Source organism: Maniola jurtina, chromosome 20 (genome assembly GCF_905333055.1).
Source record: "Maniola jurtina chromosome 20, ilManJurt1.1, whole genome shotgun sequence".
Lineage (NCBI taxonomy): Eukaryota > Metazoa > Arthropoda > Insecta > Lepidoptera > Nymphalidae > Maniola > Maniola jurtina.
The window spans coordinates 461,646-484,294 of record NC_060048.1 but is presented as its reverse complement, the minus strand read 5'-3'; the positions used below and the strand labels follow the sequence as shown (position 1 = coordinate 484,294).

Below are 22,649 nucleotides of genomic sequence, written 5' to 3'. Positions count from 1 at the left end.
TAACTTGGACTATTGTGACTAATCGTTATATCACCTAAGCCTGTGGTGTGCAAATCGTAGAAGCATAAAGACACTGCTTACCCTGATTGAAGTAGCACAGTAATCATTTTTTAATATGAATAGTTGTGTATCGATCATAGCACAATGCTTATTTTTAGGGTTCCCTACCTCAAAAGGAAAAACGGAACTCTTATAGGATTACTTTGTTGTCTGTCTATGCGTCCGTTCGTCGTGTCTGTCAACAAAACCTATAGGGTACTTCCCGTTGACCTAGAATCATGGCAGGTAGGTAGGTCTTATAGCACAAGTAAAGGACTAAATCCGAAAACCGTGAATTTGTGATTAAGTACATCACAGAAAAAAAATGTGTTTCAATTTTCAAAGAAAAAAAAGAAAGAAGGGTTTGGAAGATAAAGATCTCCGACTAATAGGAAACCTCTATTGGAACCAGGAAGCAGCAGTGAAAATAGAGGGTAAACTCTCGGACTGGCGGCCAATAACCAGAGGTGTCCGACAGGGCTGTATACTATCTCCATTACTCTTCAATCTGTACTCTGAAGAGATCTTAACAGATTTACTAAGTTCTATCCAACAAGGAATTAATATAAACGGAGTATGCGTAAACAACATCCGATATGCTGACGATACAGTACTGATTGCTAATTCTGCCACCGGACTGCAACAGCTGCTTACCGAAGTATCAAGAGCGGGAGAAGCTAAGGGCTTATCAATTAATGTCAGTAAAACGAAGGCAATGTTGATTTCGAAGAGGCCTGAAAGTCCCTTCCGTCTGGAATTGAGGGGCCAGAGCGTGGATGTGGTCCCGAAAATGAAGTACCTGGGTAGGTATTTCACTTCGGATCTGGATCACCTACAAGAAATAAAGTGCCGTATTAGCCAAGCCAAAACCATGTTCCACAAGATGTCCAAAATCCTCTGCAGCAACAAATTACAGCTTGAGCTGAGATGCCGCCTTGTAAAGTGCTATGTCTGGTCCACCCTCTTGTATGGTTGTGAAACTTGGGTTCTCAAAAAGGAAGCAACTAACCGCCTACAAGCTTTCGAAATGTGGATCTACAGGAAAATGCTCAAAATAACCTGGAACAGTTTTACACCGAACACTAAGGTACTGGAATTGGTCCACAAAGAGAGAGAACTCATGTCCACCATGCGAAGGAAGCTCGCTTTCTTTGGGCATTTACAGAGAGGAGGACAATTCTCATTCCCAAGATTAGTTTTGGAAGGGAGAATTGCAGGCAAAAGAGCTCAAGGTCGCCAAAGACGTAAATGGTTGGACGATATAAGGGGGTGGACAGGGCTTAGTTACCCGAAGTTGAAAGAGGCGGCTTTTAATAGAGAAGCTTTTCGGATGATGATCGCCAAACTTCGTTTCGAAGAAGGCACGCGATGATGATGATGAATTTTCAAAGTAAGATAACTATACCAAGTGGGGTATCATATGAAAGGGCTTTACCTGTATATTCTAAAACAGATTTTTATTTATTTTTATGCATGATAGTTTTTGATTTATCGTGCAAAATGTTGGAAAAAATACCAGAGTACGGAACCCTCAGTGCACGATTCTGACTTGCACTTGGCCGGTTTTTCATGGATCTTATTAGTATTGTCTCAACATAATATTTGAGCAAATGCCTATAAACGGATAGCAGCGTATTTGATCAGTAAATCTGTATGGTGTATTCCCATCACGAGCCATAGCCAACTTCCGAACAGACCACTCAATGGAACTTATACAAGTACGCTAGAAGAGGTGTGGCCCGTGTGCCATATAGACAATTTGTGCCACCAAGTGTTTTAGCATTCCGGTACGATGCTGTATAGAAACCAAAGGAGTAGTATGTGTTTAATGAAAACTGTCATATCCCTTCCAAATTAGCCCGCTTCCATCTTAGACTGCATAATTACTTACCAACAGGTGAGATTGCAGTCAAGGGCTAACTTGTACCTATATCTGAATAAAAAAAAATGCCCAATTGTCCTTATTGGAAATTGAACTTGGGACTCAGTCGTTGAACTAGCGAAAATCAAATTAAAAAACGGATCGGCAATCGCAGGTCCAGCGTACTTGTGTCAGTAGAGGTCAGTGGAGCAGACACGTTTGTGATAGAGTAGGCAAAGAGACTAGACAATGCGATTGACTGGCGAGGGGACAGGGGACAGGGGACAGGGGACAGGGGATAATCAGGCATTGTTTACGACTTTCATTCATCACACTCGCTTCATTATTCGTATCACTTCGTATTCACAAAGCAATTAATGTTGATTTTAATTGGTCTATGTAACCAGAATCAGCAGTGCTAGTATGTTAATAGACACACATAATAACTGTGTGCTTCGGGCATTAATTAATGTTTAAGAAAACCATAAAAAAATATAGAATTAATTGTGAATGAAGACATCATAAGTAAATAATAATCTAAATAGGTATTATGTAAATCGAAAAAAGTGAATGACGGACAGATCTATCAACGCACAACTCAAACTACTGGACGGATCGGGCTACAACTTTTATGACACGAAAGAATTTTTTGAAAATTCAGCCCCAAGGGGGTAAAATAGGCGTTTGAAATGTGTGCAGTCCAGTTAAAGTAGGTTCAAAATAAATTTTTAACCCCGACCCAAAAAGATGGGTGTTATAAGTTTGACGTGTCTATCTGTCTGTGGCATCGTAGCTCCTAAACTAATGAACCGATTTGAATTTAGTTTTTTTTTTGTTTGAAAGGTGACTTGATAGAGAGTGTTTTTAGCTGTAATCCAAGAGAATCGGTTCAGCCGTTTGAAATTTATCAGCTCTTTTCTAGTTACTGTAACCTTCACTTGTCGAGGGAGTTATTTTTTAATTTACACTTGTACTTTGAGTTTCAATGTTGTCCGTCAGTAGCGATTTGAATTTTAAAATGAAAAGTAGGTATTTATTATTTTGGCGCGAGTGCGTGGTGTGATATCACGCTGGTATCGGGGTATGTCGTTATCGTAACTGAAATCTCAGTTGACCAGTTGACCACCGCGGCGGGCTGTGATAACTTGGCGCCTCCGCACGCTCTACACAGATATACACATTATGGAATAGATTGAATGTGTTTTCTTTATTATTCAGTACAAGTTAGTGCTTGACTGCAATTTCGCCTGCTGGTAAGTGATGATGCAGTCTAAGATGGGAGCGAACTAACCTGGAAAGCGTAGGTATGCCATTTTTTTTTTTAAATTAAACCCTTTGGCGGCACGGCTTTGCCGATAAGGTGGCAGATAGCCACCATATCTCACACCAGACAACATCACATCACATCGTACAGATTTATACTTTTTCACATTTGAAAATGGCGCCACACAGTTGCCATATTGATATTTTTAAATAAATTACCACTATCAGGATCAATTGGATGTACGGATTTTAACGACATCGCAACATGTCTTATTTATTTAGAAGTTATGGTGGAGTAAAAAATCTCATAGGTATAAGTAGGTGAAAAAAAAGTGTAAAAAAAAATTAGTGTAAGTAGGTATTTTTAATTTCGAAAGTGCTCAAATACTTTCCCATTTAATTCCCATCGTCTTCGTATGTGGTTATTTCTATGTAACTACATACTGGAAACTTCCAGTCGTCTACATCTTTGTGATGAGCGCCCGGCGCCTATAGGTACATTTGGATGGTGGATGGGTCGGATTTTTGGGTTTTTTCTTCGTTTTGGTCCGCGGTGCCGACTGCCGCCGCGCCGCGCGCCGGCCTGAGCGACTATCATTGTATTGTGTTCTTGGAAATGCAACGATACAAGATCATGTGGATGAGGTAAACGTATGAATGAATTAATGAATATACTTTTATTATATACCACAAAATTAATAGAGAAAAAACACATCCAAAGAAAAACAAAAATATAGGCAGGTACGATTTGGCGGTCTTATCGCAGCCTAGAGATCTTTTCCAGGCAAACCAAATGGTGCAAACTGCAAAGGACATAGCTATAGATATTAGAGGTAGGTAGGTAAGTAATAGAAAAATATGTAAGTAATTAAATTATGTAATACTAGGTAATTGGGTAGATAGGTAATGTACTGTACAAAAAATTCACAGCTGTATTTTTACAAAAGTTCATCCGTACTATATACTACACCCAAATAAACAAGTGTCCAAGGAACGTTATTGTTGCGAATTCCGAGTTTGAATCCTAAGCAAGTGACGGATTCAAAAGCGTGGCGGGTGATTCTAAGAATCCTGAGTGGCATGAGGGATTTTTAACAATAACGCACCTACATTATTTGACTGCAAAGCAATCAAGACTTTAGAAATATAACACTGTTTGTCTTTGCTGTATTATTTGCTGTACTATGAAATAACGTATTGCAACTAATTCACCAGGGCTTGAACCTAAGGTTACCTATAACCTAAGAAGGGGGGGGGGGGGGGGGGTTTGGGAACTTACGGTTAAAACTCATATAAGTTAAACTAGCTTTCACCCGCGACTACGTCTGCGTGGACTACATAACTTTTCAAACCTCTATTTTACCCCTTACAGATTGAATTTTCTAAATTCCTGTCCTAGTGGATATCTGTAGGCATGCCAAACAACACGATGCGCCCAGTGGTTTAAGCTGTGTGTTGATAGATCAGTCAGTCAGTCAGTCAATAAACTTTTCCTTTTATAATTTAGATCGTGGCACATCCAAAAATATTCACACCTCCGCATCCCAATCGGAATGTAACACCCTCGATTAAAACAAACAAAAACAAAACTCAACCGACCCTTATCAGATCCAGAGATAATGGATTGACCCATTTAGTTAGTGAATCACTCATTATAACAACACTATCCCTTAATTACCGTCCAGAAAATAAAACTCTCATACAAAATATACCACACGCTCGAAAATCCACCTGCAAATATAACTTTGTACTGTGCAACAAAACAATTTTCATTTTGCGGTTCCGAAACTATCAATTCAATACAATTTGTATTGATATCGATTTGTTTTAACTGCAAATATTAGTTGGTTTTTAAAGGTTGCCTTTTAACTCTTTAGGTGTTTGTTTTGATAAAATATAGGTTTATTAACTCTGATTTGGGATTTAAATCGGTCTTAAAGCGAAATAATTATATTGCCTTCCGATAATTCACACAAATGTACCTTTTTAATAGGTAATATTATTTGATATTTTATCCGATTTTAAAAATTCCACTCGAAGAAAGCCGGGGCGAGCCAGCTAGTCTATCATTAAAAATGTAGAGCCACAACAAAATGTAAAAAACTGGCCGAGTGCGAGTCAGACTCACGCACCGAGGGTTCCGTACTCGGGTACGGGCATTATTTGGATTTTTTCCTTTACTTGTGCTATAAGACCTACCCACCTGCCAAATTTCATGATTCTAGGTCAACGGGAAATACCCTATAGGTTTTCTTGACAGACACGACAGAGAGCGGGATAGACAGGCAACAAACTGATCCTGTAAGGGTTCTGTTTTTCTTTTTAAGGTACGGAACCCTAAAAGCGAGAAACATAAAAATATTTGAGGCAGACAAAATCGCTGGCAGATAATACTTGTAATAATGTACCAAATTGTTATAATTCCGCACATTCGATGTGCGTGATTCGTCAAATTATCGAGAGCGGGCCCCTCGCTCTCCAATCCGACAGACTGCGTAATTGTTTTGTTTACATCCAAAACACGGATCTGGATCAAACAACAAGACGCGAAGTTATCCCAAAAGATAGCAAATGCGAAGAATCTACAGTCTAATCCATACTTCCATACTAATATTATAAATGCGAAAGTCTGTCTGTCTGTCTGCTTTTCCTTTTCACGGCCCAACATTTTAACCGATTTCGATGAGGTACAGAACAGACCGTGGAAGGACATAGGCTACTTTTTATCCCGGAAAATCAAAGAGTTCCCACGGAATTCTTAAAGGCCCATCCGTTTAACCGATTTATATAAAATTTGGTACAGAAGTAGCTTGTGTTCCCGATAATTTAGGTACATAGATAACTTTTTATCCCGGAAAATCAAGGAGTTCCCACAGGATTTTTAAAATACCTAAATCCACGCGGACGAAGACGCGGGCATCATCTAGTAATTATACTTACTACATCTAGTACCTATTTGTTTTCTGTGGGTTAGAGTAAAACTTATTTTACTTTTTCTTTACTTTTTCATAAATTAGAGTATGTACCAAGTATAACGTACTATACTTTTGATAAACAACGCACCCCCTGCTAGGAGTTTTATTACCGAGAATACGTAGCGTGGAAATTGAAAATAACCAGATTTATACCTCTCGTTTCCTTTCGTGACAAACGGTATTAGGTATAGGTAGCTATTCGAAATAAGCCCTAACACATTACTACCCTGCCTATAGCTTTAACGAGGGTTAATTATTGGAATTGCGATCCAAATGCCTAACCCACCCGCCATTTCACAAATTCCAGCCTCAATTAGTTTGATTGTAACACGAAAATAATCCTACTTCATTCTCAACACTTTATACTGATGTGGTGAGATTTTAGGAGAAGCCAGACTCCTAAAATCGAAAGAATTTAGCAATGGTTCTGGTAATTTAGCACTAAGCATGGATTCCCTCTCTGAGCAAGAAGGGTTTATTTAGACTTTAGGACAACGCTGGAAGGTAGTTTTATAGTTACATTGTTAATGTATTCCATATTGTAACATTTTGTTTAAAAAGAAAAGTTTATTGCTGACTCTTTTCAGTAGAACTGATTTCCGAATCGGTGGTAGAGTCTTAACATATAAGTGGCATAGGCTGCCACTACATGAAAATAACAATTTACTTCATTTCATCATACAAATTCGAAAAAATCTTCCTGAAAAAATATTACCTATTAGAGAGATTGAGTTTTGCTTCACTGACGGCTCTTATAATTTCACTCTATTTTATGGCATACATTAATAAAAAACAATTATTTTATATCAAAATATTAAATAAGTCAACTATTTGTTACCAAGATGTAAAGATTAGATTTAAGATTAAAAATAATTAAGAAACCATTATTTATTACATTAATATTTTTGTGATTTGTAAGCGATACAATAGGGAACTGTAATTCAAATAAGTACATTGGACTAACAATTAATTTTTACCTTTAGTAAATTGCTTTCATTCCACGAAAAACAATAATTTATTGATCAATTAAAAAAGTGTCAAACTCGCTACGAAAAGTAAATATGTAGGTACAGTATTATTATAATTAATTATATCAAAGTAAATCTTTGGTCTTTTTGAAGCAAGAAGTCTACACGCAGCAAAAATGTGGACATACATAGATTCAAAAACAATACGAAGGAAAATATCGTGGGGAAACCTGCATGCCTGAGAGTTCTCCATAAATGAAATGCGGTCTGCAAATTCGCACTAGGCCAGCGTGGCCGAACTATGGTCTAAATTCTGTGCTCAGTAGTGTGCTGGTGATGGGTTGATCATGATGATGACAAACTATATGATGCCCGTGACTTGTCCGTGGATGTAGATTTTTCAAAAGCCCCATTGGAACTCTTTTCCGCCATAAATCCTATCGCCATTTCCTATGTGCTACGTAAGGTTACAAGCTATCTCCATTTCCAGCCAAATCGATTCAGTCATTGTGACATGAAGGAGTAACATACATACATACATACATACATACAAAGTTTCGCCTTTACAATATTAGTGTTTTATAATATTAGAAAGAAATAAATAAAAGAAGAAAGAAAAAAACTTTTATTTTTGGAAGCTGTGCCACACATTACCAGTTACACCTACGGCACCTTACGGGTTAGGGTTTCCCGGCGTCTCATACTTAAGCATTAAAGTCAAAGACCTTAATCAGATATTAGTGATAGAATTACACTAGAATCTCCAAAAGACCTTCAGTAACCGCGCAAGATTGTTTTAGACGGTTAGGTAAGTAATAAGCGCTCAACATCAAAGTAGGTAGGTATGCTATTACGATTGCAATCGCAACCCCCAGCGGCCGAAGTCCCGGTGATTTCACAGTCGATTACAGTGATTGCTGGCGGTACTGGATGCACCTGCGTCACGCACACTGCGCGCCGGGCGGTTGCCACTTGCTAGCTTGCGTAATCATGTCTGTGTTGCTAGTTGCTACGCATTGCAGCGAACGTACAACGGTGGTATTCTTTTCTTACAAGTTTACAGTATATTGCAAATAAAACATCGGACTGACGCTAGAGGTCAACGAACGTTCCGTAAATGGGTCACTCGAAGTCAATGCCGCTTTGTAAGTTGGGCTTGACCCGTGTTTTGCTTAGGTTTGAAAATACTAAATCTAATTGTTATTAGTATTGGATTGTGTTAACGTAGTATCATAATAACGCTAAGTTTTTGTTAGCGTTATGGTTAAACCCTATTTGTTTGACCTATAAGTATGTATGACTGTTCCTATGTGCACTCACATAGCTGTGTACGCTTAGATCTTTTGGACAACGCAACGGATTTTTCTTCAATAGATAGAATTAAGTGGAAGCTTTGTACGTATGATTTTGTCAATATCACGATAATTGTCAAGATGTCGGAAGGAATCAAGCCGACTGACAGCCCGTTCCCACTTGTAGGCTGTCGGATCCGAATTTTAACCGGATGTTCCAGTGGCAGAACATTTTGACACAAAATCAGTTTCAGACAATTGTGAAAAGCTTCATGTAAAATGTTCTGCCACTGCACTAGAACATCCGATTAAAATCCGGGCCAGACAGACGACAAGTGGGTACCGGCTCTTATTCTTTTGAAATATAACAAAATAACTTCACTACACCGCATTAGTATTTATACTGCACCCGTCTGAAGCCGGGGCGAGTCGCTAGTGCTTACTGAAAAGCAATGATGAGGCTGGAGCGCGCTTGCCTAGAAGATGCCAAATCACTCTTGCCTTGAAGGTACGTACTCAGACTAAAGGAGGGTTTACTTCATAGATCTCGGTACGCCTCCTTTACTACTGAAGCCTTGCATGCCAGCTGATGGCACCACCAGGATTTCTTCCTCCAAAATAAAACTAAAAATACAATACATAGTACTACGGTCATCTTTTCACCATCAATCGAAGCTTACCTATAACAAAAAACACCATATTAGAACATTCAACAAAAGCAATGACTGACCCGCGAACATACCAGATGGTGGATCGATGGAACCCGGTGCAATTAATTCGCGAAAGGTGCACACTGAAAGGGAATCCACAACTGTATCATTTGTACCACCTACTGCTACACCTTGTAGGCAAAAAGCCGGTGGTTAAACTTTTTGCCAATTACAACAACATTTTTGTCTGTTTAATAATGATTCTTATTCGGAAACAGCATAAGATTTTTATGGTTTTTGGTGTAGGTCGACGAAATGGCGGCGGCTATAAAATATACTAAGTTGGAAGGGAAAGCGAAAAACGAATCGGAAAAAATAAGTAATGGCTAATATTCTTTATCCAGTTTCAGAGAAGTTCCTTTTTTAGTGTAGACAAGGAATAGAACAAGGTCGGATTTTAAAAATTCCCACGGAAGCGAAGCGGTAGTGGTTACAACTAAATGACGAATGTACAACATTTAATTTGTTATAACTTATAACATTTACATTGTTAATTTAACTTTTGCACGTAAATGTTTGTTTTGTATATAAACAATGGAGTAAAAAAATGCAACAAAGAATTTATCTATTTTTAACAAAACCTATGAAATTCTGGTCACCGACTCTCTACCTTTTAGCAAAATTTTGATCCTATGGTGCGTTGAGGGTGTAATTCCTATGGATACGGTTCAAGGTGTACCAAGTTCATACACGTCGTTACAAAAAACGATTCTTCAGTGAATTTGAGTTACCATCTGTTCTAACAGTTTCTATTCAACTTATTTTTGGTGATCATCAGGTATAATAATGTTATTGGTGGTAGATTTTTCTAAAATAGATGAAAGATAAAGTGAGTACCTACGTATAAAAGGCAAAGGTGACTGACTGTGATCTATCAACGCACAGTTCAAACTACTGGACAGATCGGGCTGCAATTTGGCATGCAGAGAGCTATTATGACGTAGATATAGATATCCGCTAAGAAATCATATCTGAAAATTCAACCCCCTAAGGGGGTAAAATAGAGGGTTGAAATTTGTGTAGTCCAGCGGACAAAGTCGCGGGCATAAGCTAGTGACAATAATATAATACCTATGTGTAACTTTCTCATGAAAATACCATAATGATATATCTCAAGAATAGAAATCTATTAGGAAGGGTACTATTAGCGGAAAATCGAAGTTTCCACGAGGTTTCAAAAACCTAAATCCACACGTCGCTAAATCTAAGTCGCTTTGTATGTCGTGTTTAGTATATCTTGTGGAAATGAGGGGAAAATAACTTAAATATGTATGTACCTATTAATCAGACCTTCAGAAAAATAATTTCGGAAGCACGGGCGTCAGGCTAGGTCATAAGTTAGATTAGCATGAAATTTACGAAACAGCTTATTGGCACAGAGCCAAGGGTGCCAATGCGGTAGAGGTAGGTAGGGTAGGTTAGGTACCTGCTGGGTGGCGTGCGTTACAGCGTTTTGCTGCTCTGCCTAGCCGACGTGCAATACTGATGTTGTGTATTGGTCGTTTAGTAGGAAAGTCAAAAAGGTTTTGGGGCCACGTAGAATGAACTAGAGTGAAGGAACTCTCGGTGTGATCTTGATTCGACGATTGGTCAAATTAGGCTATGGGTTACGTGAAAAAAAAAAAATAGGCGATTCATAGGCTATCTGTCAAATGTAGGAAAACAAAAGCAAAACGTCGAGGGTTTTGACGTCACTACATGAGTGACGTCAAAACCCTCGATGTTTTGCTATAAGATACCCAACTATCGTGAACTGTGACCCATATACATTTTATTATGGACAGGAACTAAAAGCTAAGACTGTTTTAAGTGTATTTCATATACGCATCTAAAGACATATTTTATATACTTATCTTTAATTAGTATGCTATATCTGTGACTTTACCTAGGTTCGGAATGAAGATTCTACTGAGAAGAGCTGGCAAGGAACTCGGCAGTTGCTCTTTTCAAATCATATAAAATTACATTATGTAACAATACCTACCTTGCTTCCACGAAACTTTGTCACTAAGGAATCCGATGTTTGACAAACAGTCAAATCAGTATATTTTTATCAAACGTTAAAACACGCGCTTAGTATGCGAGCTTCTATGAAATACTGGCATGACGTCACAATGATTTGACGAGCTTTTTTAGTTTAATCGATAATTTAAAATTAATTTATTACTTATTACACTTGAAACTAACAAAGGACGTGGATTTTACGTATTTTGGAAGACCCTCTATAAAATAATCACTGAGAAATAATTTTTGACATAGGCAACTACCGTATTCAATCGTCATCTAGATGGCCAATATTAATCTACCCGATTATACCTACAGGTCATTTTCCAAGCCCTAAATATGTACTAAACCTATATTAAATGTACCGTGGTGTAGCTGTAACCTCGCCCCGTAACACGATGGCTTATCGCGCCTCATTTTAACCATTAAAGCTCCTTTATCGCCTTATTAGTCCATTAATTAATAATATTATTTTGTGTTGTTTATTACTTGTAAGAGTTTACTATGACAGATATTTTTCACTGCTTTATGATTTCATGGATTTAATATAATACGAATGACTCTCGTATCGTTTGGATAGAGACTTCAAATAATTGGTTCATCTAAATTTAATTTAGATACACAGAGTACACACCTAAAATCTAATTTTTTTTGTATCCATATGTTTATAACATGATATTACCTGGTAGGTTTTTTTAGGATCTATAGACTCCAAAATAATTATAAGCTAAAAATATTTTTATAAATTTTCTTAAAAAGTTACCTGGAAGAGATCGCTAGGTAACGATAAGACCGCCAAATTGTACCTGCCTATATTTTTGTTTCGTTTTGTATGTATTTTTCAGTATTAATTTTGTGGTGTACGATATTAAGTGTACGTATTCATTCAAATAGAATTCATTGTACCTAAAAAAAGTAGTGAAAGTAGGTTAAAACGTCGGCTTCCTATTCGGGATGTAGGGGGTTCGATCCCGGGCACGCAACTCTAGTTACGTGCGGTTTATTCATTAAAATATCACTAGCTTTAACGGTAAAGGAAAATGTCGTGAGAAAACCTGCATGCCTGAGAGTTCTTCATAATGTTCTCAAAGGTGTGTGAACTATGTTATTCCGCACTTGGCCAGCGTGGTGGACTATGGCCTAGCCCTTCTCATTCTGAGATGACGTCTGTTCTCAGTGGTGGGCCAGCGACAGGTTAGTGATGATGATAATGATATAACTAGTAATATAAACATGGAAGGTAGGTACATAGAAACAAACAATACAACCGAATAAAACCTTTCTTTGATTTTGTATCTTTTTGGAACTTTTTCAATATTTTACCAAACCCCAACATGCTTTATTAGGCTACCCTCATTTATTGCCGAACGGTTTACTACACGCGACTTGCAGACTGTAAGTACAACGTAAATTAAAATTACGATCACAATCTGCATGGAAAATTATTATTTAGGCTATGTTCAAAGTTAATAACTTTTGGTTTTCCTTTTCGTATCTGTTCAAAAGCAAAATTTTAGGAATTATTGTATTAACGAGCATACTTGTGCGTCTTCATATACATAATATTATGTTGTATAATCAATAATCATCATCACCTTAGCCCATCGTCGGCCCACTCCTAAGCCAGCTGACCTAAGCCTTTCTAGTTTTGAAAAGAGACCTCTCAGAATTACCCCCTAGTCCACCGCGCTGGTCAGTTGCGGATTGATAGGCTTCACACACCACCGCCGAGAATATTATGGAAGATTCACACGATGTGGTTTCCTCGCGGCATTTTCCTTTAAAAGTTTTTCTTGTCTTCTAGTAGTACCAAGTAGTTTCTTTGAAAAGTCAGAGTTGTGTGCCCGGTGTTAAACCCCGGACCCCAAAATCTTAACCACTAAGCTATCACCCCGAATTCCTGTATAAAATTCAAAATCAATCAAGGCTATTCAAAAGTACATCCCGACGAAGATCCAGAAGCGTGCCTAGAACGCACCTTGTCGCGTATCATTTGTTCAATCATACTAAAGGGAGCTTTCAACTAAATATAATTCAATATACACCCTCTTCCTGCCAAATATGCGCCGCTACTTACCAACAAAACTATGCAGTTGTATTCACTCTTATTGGAAGGGATTAAAAGCTGTTTTTGTTCTGACAAAAGTTCGATTAACGGTGTATTGAAAGCAGGTGTGCTCCAAGGGTCTACTCTCAGGCCGCATTTATTTTAGATTCACAATCTTGAGCCACGTGGCACATGGGGTGATCGCAAAAAAACCATAGCAGCTTTCGACTTCCGTATGGCACAAACATAAACAGAATTAGATCGGCATAATGTTTTTCCGGTTGTGTGAGCTTGTAGAGCCGATTTAGGAGTGTCCTTAAGTGGTCTTGTGCCAATTACAAGTTTATAGGAGGGGTCAATATGTTACGAGTCTATTTATGGGCTATTTGTCAAGTATTTATACTTAGCTGTTCGATGATGTTGTTGGTTTGGAACTGTTTACAAATAAAATACAACTATAGGTAGAACATAATGAATATGTAGAACTTTAGTAGAAGTAGTAAGGAAAATGAATAACAACATACATTTAAATAGCCGTCCATAGCTTCTAATTTTTTAGAGTTCCGTACTAAAACCAAATAAAAGAACATTTATTAATCATTTCAGTGTTTGTCTATCCGTCTGTTCAATCGTTTTATTTATGAAACTGAGTTTAAGGTTTGCATTGTGTATTATGCGTGAACTCTAGGATCAGCTAAGTTTATATATTATTATATATATTTTTTTAATCATGATCTGTCCTGCCTAGATCTGACATATCTTCCAAAATTTTTACCTTATCCTTATTTTACGAATAATTTGATGAATATGTAGTAGGTATGTATAATTCATATCAACAGCACACGCTGCGTGAATGTATGTTATTATCCCTATTTATCTAAATTTAATCTCTCATAAAATACCATCACATTCCCCTTACACGATACCAATTACATGACCCATTCCAAACCTTAACGTAATTATCTTAGGGATTAAAAACTGTTTGTGTTTCGTTAAACATCCTTACTCATACGCAACCCCCAAAAAGGTTAACCAGCAAAATAAATTATGCACCTAATTATTTTATTCATAGCTCTTAATTTAAAGCAGTAAGGTTGGAACTTAAAAGTTTTTCGTTTTAGGACAGTATTTTTAATATTTGGAGTTAGTTGCTACGGGGTGTACAACTACAAAAACCGGTCAAGTGCGAGTTGGACTCGCACAAAGAGTTAAAAGAAATAACACTTTTTTTTGTGACGTAACCACAACGGTTTTTGGATTTTTCCCTTTACTTGTGTTTTATGACATTGCTATCTGCCTTTCATGATTCTTGGTTTTGATTCCCTTGACTGGTCTTGACAGACACAACAAAGGCACCGAAGTAATCCTTAGTAAGGGTTAATTATTTCCTTTTTAGGTACGGAACTCTAAAAACGGCAGTTTTCTTTGCGGCGCGCGCGCACGCCAGATGGCGCGGCGGGGCATTAACTCCTTAAATATGTTTTTTCTTCAAGAAATCGCGACCCCTAAGTGCGGTTAGGGAATTATAAGCTGCGTTTAATTTGACGTAAGGAGCGGCGCGGTGGCTTCAAATTAATTTTCGTAAACGGTGCAAATTGTTTTTTTGTTAAAAAGTGCTCTTTGAAATCGTATTTTGTATAATCGTATTTTATCTGTAAAGGGAACATAAATTTTGGTCCATACGAGTATTACAAATTATAATAGCCATTTAGGTTAGAATACCTGTTGATTTTATTATGGGGTTACAACAGGTTTCTTAAAAGGGGTGGAATATATCCTTCAATTGACTGATGTTCATTGAGTTATTACTGTGTCTAAGATGGTTAAGTAATACCTTCTGCTTTGACGGTGAAGGAAAACGTCGTGAGGAAACCTGCATGCCTGAGAGTTCTCCATAATGTTCTCAAAGGTGTGTGAAGTCCGCGGATGAGCAGTGTAGAGGTTCCTTCTCATTCTGAATAGAGACTGAGAGAAATACTATGAAGAAATCTCAGGCATGCAAGTTTCATGCATGCTTTTTGGAATAACTAACTAAAAATCGAGATTTCCAATTCACTATGCATAAAATAAGCATTATCAAGTAACAAGATGTCAAGAAAGAGGTTGTAGTTAATATAACTAAGCCTAGTTGTGCGAGCAAATTATCTGCATTGCGCCAATCGAGTTTTAAAATGGCAAATACAATGAGTATGAATTTGCACTGAACCCGATCATTTAGATCGCGTGCTACTACAGACTTCAACGTTGAAAAGATATAATGTAATTTAAAGCCCATAGGCCATTATCGAAGGCCAATTTTAAGAAAATGGGTTAAAAAGTATTCATTTTATGGTTTCAGTTTTTAAAAACTAAAGCTTACTTCTTTGATTTTCCGGGATAACAGTTGCCTATATTATATCAACTTCCGGGATGCAAGCTACCTCTGTACCAAAGTTCATACAACTCAGTTAAACGGATGGACCTTTAAAGATCCCGTGGGGACTCTTGACTTTCCGGTATAAAAAGGAAAAAAACATCCCGGGGAAGGACCCCGGGATGTAAGCTAACTCTGTACCAAATTCATCAAAATCGGTTAAACTGTTGGGCCGTGAAAAGCTAGCAAACAGACAGACGACAGACATACTTTCGCATTTATAATACTAGTATGGATGATTATGGTTCCACAGAGCATCTCTGATGATGGAAGTGGGAGGTGGACGTTGGAAATCTCTGTTGAGAGGTTTTTTCGTTTTCCTATTACGATAGGAATGTGCAATTCGGAAATGTAAAAGAGCGTGTGGCCGCCAGCAATCAAGTTGTTAGAAATTATGCAGAATCTTTGTTATGCCTGCATACATTCAATATTATATGCACGAAATTCACCATCGAAATGGTAAAATGGATAAAAACAGGAATAAAATGTTACTACGACGAAGCAATTTTTCTTCTGGAAAACTGTAAGTTCTTTTTTAAACTAAATAGGCATGCGCTTTGCAATCATACCAAGGTGGAGTGCGCCTGCCTAGAAGATGCCTATTGCCTATATCCACTCTTTTTTTGAAGGTCCCAATATTGCAGTTAGCGGGGGAAACGGGAGTCAGAAGAGCATTCCATATTCTAGCAGTGCATTTTAGAAACTGGGAAGTAGCTGGTACTTAAATCTGTAGCAGGTAAGTTTCTTATGCTACTACGAAATCCTTCTAAAATTGGTTTTCTTAGATTTTATTAGATAGGTGATTAGATAGATGTTTCTATGGATATTTTTATTCTTTAAATTGATTCCCGTTTTCGTCCCACTTATCCTTATCGTCAAATCGAATCGCATTTCAGTAAATAACCTCTGTGAGATTGTCAAAGTTTTCCCATTTTCCAGGCCATTACGTTAATTTAATGACTGCAGTATTCAGGAACCAATACTAGCTACGTGTAGGTAGGTAGTAAGTACTTTATATTTATACGGCTAACGATTATAGAATAGAATAGAATAGATTTTTATTCAAGTGGACTTTAACAAGTGCTTTTGAATCGTCAAAATAATTAACCACTGGTTCGGAATTCCGCTCGTACCGAGAAGAACCAGCAAGAAACTCGGCGGTTGCTCTTTTCAACTGTTCAATTTACCATAACATGCCTACTATACAAGCAATTATAATAATCTACTCTAATATTATAAAGAGGTAAGGTTGTATGTTTGTTTGTAGGAAGCAATCTCTGGAACTCGACTGATTACGGATAGATTGATTGTTATGCCCGTAAGTATGCACCAAAGTAAGTACCAAAGGAGTATAGTTTTAATGAAAACTGCCACCTGGAAGGGCTATGGCAGTTTTCATCTTCCATTCCCGCCCAGCCCGCTTCCAGACTGCATCATCACTTACCGCCAGGTGAGATTGCAGTCAAGGGGCTAACTTGTATCTGAATAAAAAAGGCTTGTCTGGAAAGCATGGTTACCCTACCACGATTGGAAAATTATAGCAAAATGTAACACTTATGTAACAGGAGGCACGCGATCTTTGGGATGATTGCGAAATTATGGGCACGAATCGAACGCACGCCCCACCTCAGGAGAACTTCTAATCATTGTTTTGAAACTCACTGACTGACGTATCAAGGCCAGAAGCTTATCTGCCTAATTATTGGGTACTTTATGCCCCGTGCGAAACCGGAGTGGCTTAACTAGTACCTAGTAGGTTGAGTAAAGTGATTTAGGTATATTTTATAATGCGTTAAAAATGTGTTCTCAGGCGTCATTTGGATTTTATGTGTCAAATCATGTCAAAACTACGATTTTAGTCCTTATTTCAAAGGTGGACCGAACTTTTGACATGACAGTTGACACATAGAGTCAAAATGGCGAGTGAGATGTCATTTTGTATGGACTATAATACGTCTCATCAAGTAGGGGTCTTATTTCTTCGCAACACGCAGTTTTCAGTTTTTCATCAAATCAATGAAATCTAGCGTAGGTATAACTTATCCACGGAAAGAAGTTAGTATAACGCTACGTCTGTTACGAAATCCCATACACTTGATAGAGGCAAAAATCTCAATGGGTGTTAATCATTTTTGCTTTAACTCCAAAAACATAGTGGTGCGCTCCTGGGACCGTAACCCCGACCTTCAAAATAGAGGGCCGACATCTTAACCACGAGGCTATCACCGCGTTTTTTTACACCCCTTTAATTTGAAGCCCGTGATATAATCACAACACATAACATACGATTTGAATATTATCATACGATAACGTATATAACGTGATAACGATAACAAAGAGTCCTGTATGTTATGAGGCACCTAATAGCACGCCACAGGTTTAGATGGCCATTGGGGTATGAAACAGGGGGACGCCCCGCACACCTACGCTCACCCGCAGCGGGTTAGCGCAGGGGCTGTGCGGGTGTGCGGGGCGTTGACACCCCGGTTGCCATCTCAACCTGTCGCGCACTATAGCTAGCGGTCTGGAGTAAGGTATCGGTATTTGCGGTGCGCCATCTGGTGCTAACTGTACCGGGCGGCAGCTGCGCGCCAAGCAGCTGGGCCGGCGCGCGCGCAGCACCACTGCAGTTCGCGCTGCTTGAAGATATCGCGCACTACCCTCGACAAGATAAAAGAAATCGGTCGATTTTTTATATGGCATGACTACAAATTCTCTATCACTTATGCTGTGACTGTGAGGTGAGACCGGGCTTCTTGCCATGATTCTAGGTCAACAGGAAGTAGGTAGGTACTTTAATGGTTTTAATATATTTGCGAATAAATAATTGCAGCATAAATGGCCGTATTATAAGATTTGTAACACATTTTTATTAACTGGCTTTCTTGTCAGTCAGCTTGTTCGTTGGTTTGTGTGTTTGTTTGCGGTACACCGTCTATTCTCTATCATGCTTTAAAAAAATCCGGTCAAATGCGAGTTGGACTCACACACGAAGGTCTCCGTCCATCGTACAAGAAATAAAAGTTTTTTTTGTGATGTATTGATTCCCCCGAATCGACAGACACAACAGACAGACAAACTATGAGGGTTCTTACTTTCCTTTTGAGGTACGGACTCTAAAAATCTATAGTTTTATGTCAATTGCATCGTGTTGGTGCAATAAAGAATGAAACATCTAAGTAAATGTGAAGGAAACATCGCAAAGAAACCTGCATGCGCAATGCGCATGCCTGCGAGTTCTCCACCATAATTGTCAAAGGTGTGTTAAAACTGCCAATCCGCGCTCGGCCAGCGTGGTAGACTATGCTATATACAAGGTGCCGTACACAGTAGTGAGCCGGTGATGGATTGATATAATGATAATGAGAACTGACTAGGCTTATTGTAATAATGTTTCTCATTTTTATAGAATTCGCATTAAATACATAACCCAGTTTGATCATCGAATAGCTAATGACGCATGAACATACAAACAAAAACATTCGCCAAACGAGCCGAAGCTTGAAATGTGTCGCGAGGCGGCGCGTGCGCAGGACTCCATCTGCCGCGAAACCTGACCCGCTCCTTGCCATATGAATTATGCTATTCCTTGAAAAAAAATCTCAAAAAAATCTATCAAACAAATTTCAATCTTAATCGTACTTACACAAAACTTATAATCGACAACCCTGTTTTTCTAGATTACCAAAAGATTGCTAATTGAAAATGAACTTTATGCCAAAAAGAGTAGACTTTGTTTGCAAGTTAATGCACAGTGTTCCAAAAAGTAAATCATCTGGAAAAAAGACATGTGTATTTTTCGGGAGGCACCAGATGGCGTGGCTAGTTGATTTTGAGATGTCATGTATGCAGTACGATTTTTTTTAATGATTTTTTGTGATATAGCGGTTGTGTACTGTTACTTGTGTGGATAAAATGCTTTGTTGCTAATGTATTATAACTTTATAAGGGCGGGTATTAGTTTACATATTTTAGATTTAAAACTTTTAAAACTGGGTTTTTGGGGAACTTTTGGATGTTGGTGTATAAAATGTTTTTGTGGCGCACATGTGATTTGATTTAGAATAAATACAGTTCCAATAAGTTACTGTATTGAATAAATATTGCACATTATCAACTTTGGGTAAAGAGAGAACAGGACCACAATTTATTTACCTTTTGTGCCTCAACTTCTCAATTTTCTCCAGTCGATAATTCGTTACTTAGCAACTTTGTTATTTGTCTAAATCACCATACAATTATTTATGAAAAATAAACAAAACAAAAAAATTGATTCTTTTATTTTAACTGTTTTTGACAATTAAATTGTTTTGTGGCAAAAATTGTAGCAAATAACAACATTACCCTATAGGTTTATAGGGAAGTACCCTATAGGTTTTCTCGACAGACGCGGCAAGCAGACAGACAGGCCAACAGACAGACAGGCAGACAGACAGATAAACAAAAAGACAGACAGCAAAGTGATTCTATAAGGGTTCCTTTTTCCATTTGAGTTACGGAACCCTAAAAATTAAGACAGTTCTCAAAAAGTGGCAGAATTATGCCACTTTAAGGCATTATCTCCCAATCCATTTATGAAACAATTGGAATTTTTGTATGAAGTATGAACTTCCTAAAATTTAGTTGCGGGCGGAAACCGAAGGTACTTTGTATTGACATAGGTATTAGCTGGTGTCATTTATGGAATACAAATGATCGCTGATTGCGCGTACAGTTACACGGCCTACACGAATTACCGCCCAATTTGACTCGCTCCCCACTTCACCATTATCGATAAACATAATCCTTTGACACAAGTGTATTTTTCATTGGATTTAGAATTTGAAAAATATGTAACTTTTTGTATTAAGTCCAGCTTCTCATTTGACCTTTTCAGTAAAATTACTGATGATGCAACCAGAGGTGAACGCTCTTATTCTGTGACAATATTTTGACTTCTTTGCACCTGTTGGTCGATTGCGAAAAAATTGCATGAAATCCCAATTGTTGTGATTGACTGAAATTGTTGTATTCTTCTTGCAACAATGCATTGTAGTGCATCTTTATGTAATTTCGTAGTCATTCCACAAATAGGTACTCATCTTGGAATGAAAACAGGAATTTGACCAGTAGTTTAATCCAACACAAAAAACAATCAACACGCTTATGTAATAAAAAGTAGTGGTTCAGTATTATAATTCAAGTTGCCTTTTAAGAAATAACCAATCTTCAATGCCTCATTAGGAAATTCTTGGTCGTAAAGCATATGAAAATTAATACATAACTAAACAGAACTCGTTCGTAAAAAATATTCATGAAACTAAACACATTATTATAGGGTCATAAAACCAAAAATCTTAAGTTTTATATTTGAAATCTGATCAACCTCATGCGAAAATTTTTGGAGAATTTCTAGGCTGTTTGTAACTTTTAGACACGCTTTATTTCCAAGTTCAATGAGCTTAAACAATGATATCCCACGTCCTAGGTAAAAAAAAAATATTTTTTCCTTCTCCTTTTTCATATAATATGGGAGCCCCACTGAGCAATAGTTTAATTGAATTTCTAATTCAATAATTTGGGTCAACGTTTTACAACAAATACCAAAATTTCAGGTTTGTAACTCATTTAGTCTACGAGCTAGAGACCTGTAACACGCGGACAGACAGACAGTCAGTAGGGCTCCGTTTTTTCCTTTGGGTACGGAGCCCTAAAAAGAAGTCGCAAGTAACTAGTTCAATAATTCTATGCTGCAATTGATTGTACTCGTAGATATATAATTGCTGCAATCAATTGTGCGTTAAGATATAATTAAATTATATTGCATATGCGAGTAGGCGCCGTGTGACTGTTCGGGGACAAGTGGAGGGGTGAGGAAAGGAGGAGGGGGAGTACCGTCGAGACGTCGTCTGCGCATCCCGTCGCGACGCTTTGATCTGCGCACGAGTTTATAATGGGTTTAGAAGTGCTGTGCTGTACCAGTTTAAAAGTCGAGGCAGACACATAAATATGTCGAACTTCTTATTTAGTCCCGTGGAAATAATCTTGTATCGTGCAACAATGTAGTTATCTCTGGCTACATTTTTGAGATGTCTTAATGATAAGTACTAGAGAGTTTTTGAACGCTAATAACATTTATTTTTAACCCCCGACCCAAAAAGAGGGGTGTTATAAGTTTGACGTGTGTATCTGTGTATCTGTGTGTCTGTGTATCTGTGTATCTGTGTATCTGTGTATCTGTGTATCTGTGTATCTGTCTGTGGCATCGTAGCGCCTAAACGAATGAACCGATTTTAATTTAGTTTTTTTTGTTTGAAAGGTGGCTTGATCGAGAGTGTTCTTAGCTATAATCCAAAAAAATTGGTTCAGCCGTTTAAGAGTTATCAGCTCTTTTCTAGTTTTCTTGTAACCTTAAATCTACAATATTTTTATTTTCAAAGTTTAAAACTATTATTACGGCGATAATCAAACCTAATCTACCTATGGAGATATTTGAAAATGTGATTGACATGAAAGATAATGCAATAGAAAATAGCATAATGTTTCTTTGATAAGAAAAACCATAAACCGTAAAAAAATTATCCCTTGTTTACAATGTTGTCATCAATATCATCATTGAAGCCCACCGCTGGCCTCCACTGACAACAGTTACAATAAGAGTGGACAGGTCATTACTCAATGAAGATTTGTAGAAAAAGCACACTTCTTCACTCATTGTAAGAGATAAATGGAGTTCAGGTGTGATAATTGATAAATGGCAATATTTATTATTTACGACGGTTAAATATTTCCCAGATGATCACGAGGTTAGTATAGTTCTATCTGATAGTTTCGTAGGTCTATTCGTCGGTCTGTTGGGGGGCTGCGCTATTTGCGGGCTATTGCCAAGCGCCGCTCGACACTTCGCGTTCTTCGCCAAATCGATTCGCTGTCGATCATTGCTAAGGACAATCGATACTGTAGATCTTTGCTAGATCGTTCAAATAAATGCGATGTACCTCTGTAGTGATTGTTAGCTTTGATAATTTTAAATTGGGGTTTTTGAAATGAAAACTGCTTTAGGCGTTAGGGAGAGATTTTGGGATGGGTAAAAATTTC

The 22,649-nt window shown here is 37.8% G+C and overlaps 1 protein-coding gene across 1 annotated transcript in view; it reads right to left on the bottom strand.

Annotated features, from left to right (window-relative positions):
• LOC123875907 (protein espinas-like) overlaps nt 1–22,649 on the bottom strand; it is a 172,824-nt gene that overhangs the window by 49,587 nt on the left and 100,588 nt on the right. The window lies entirely within an intron of this gene.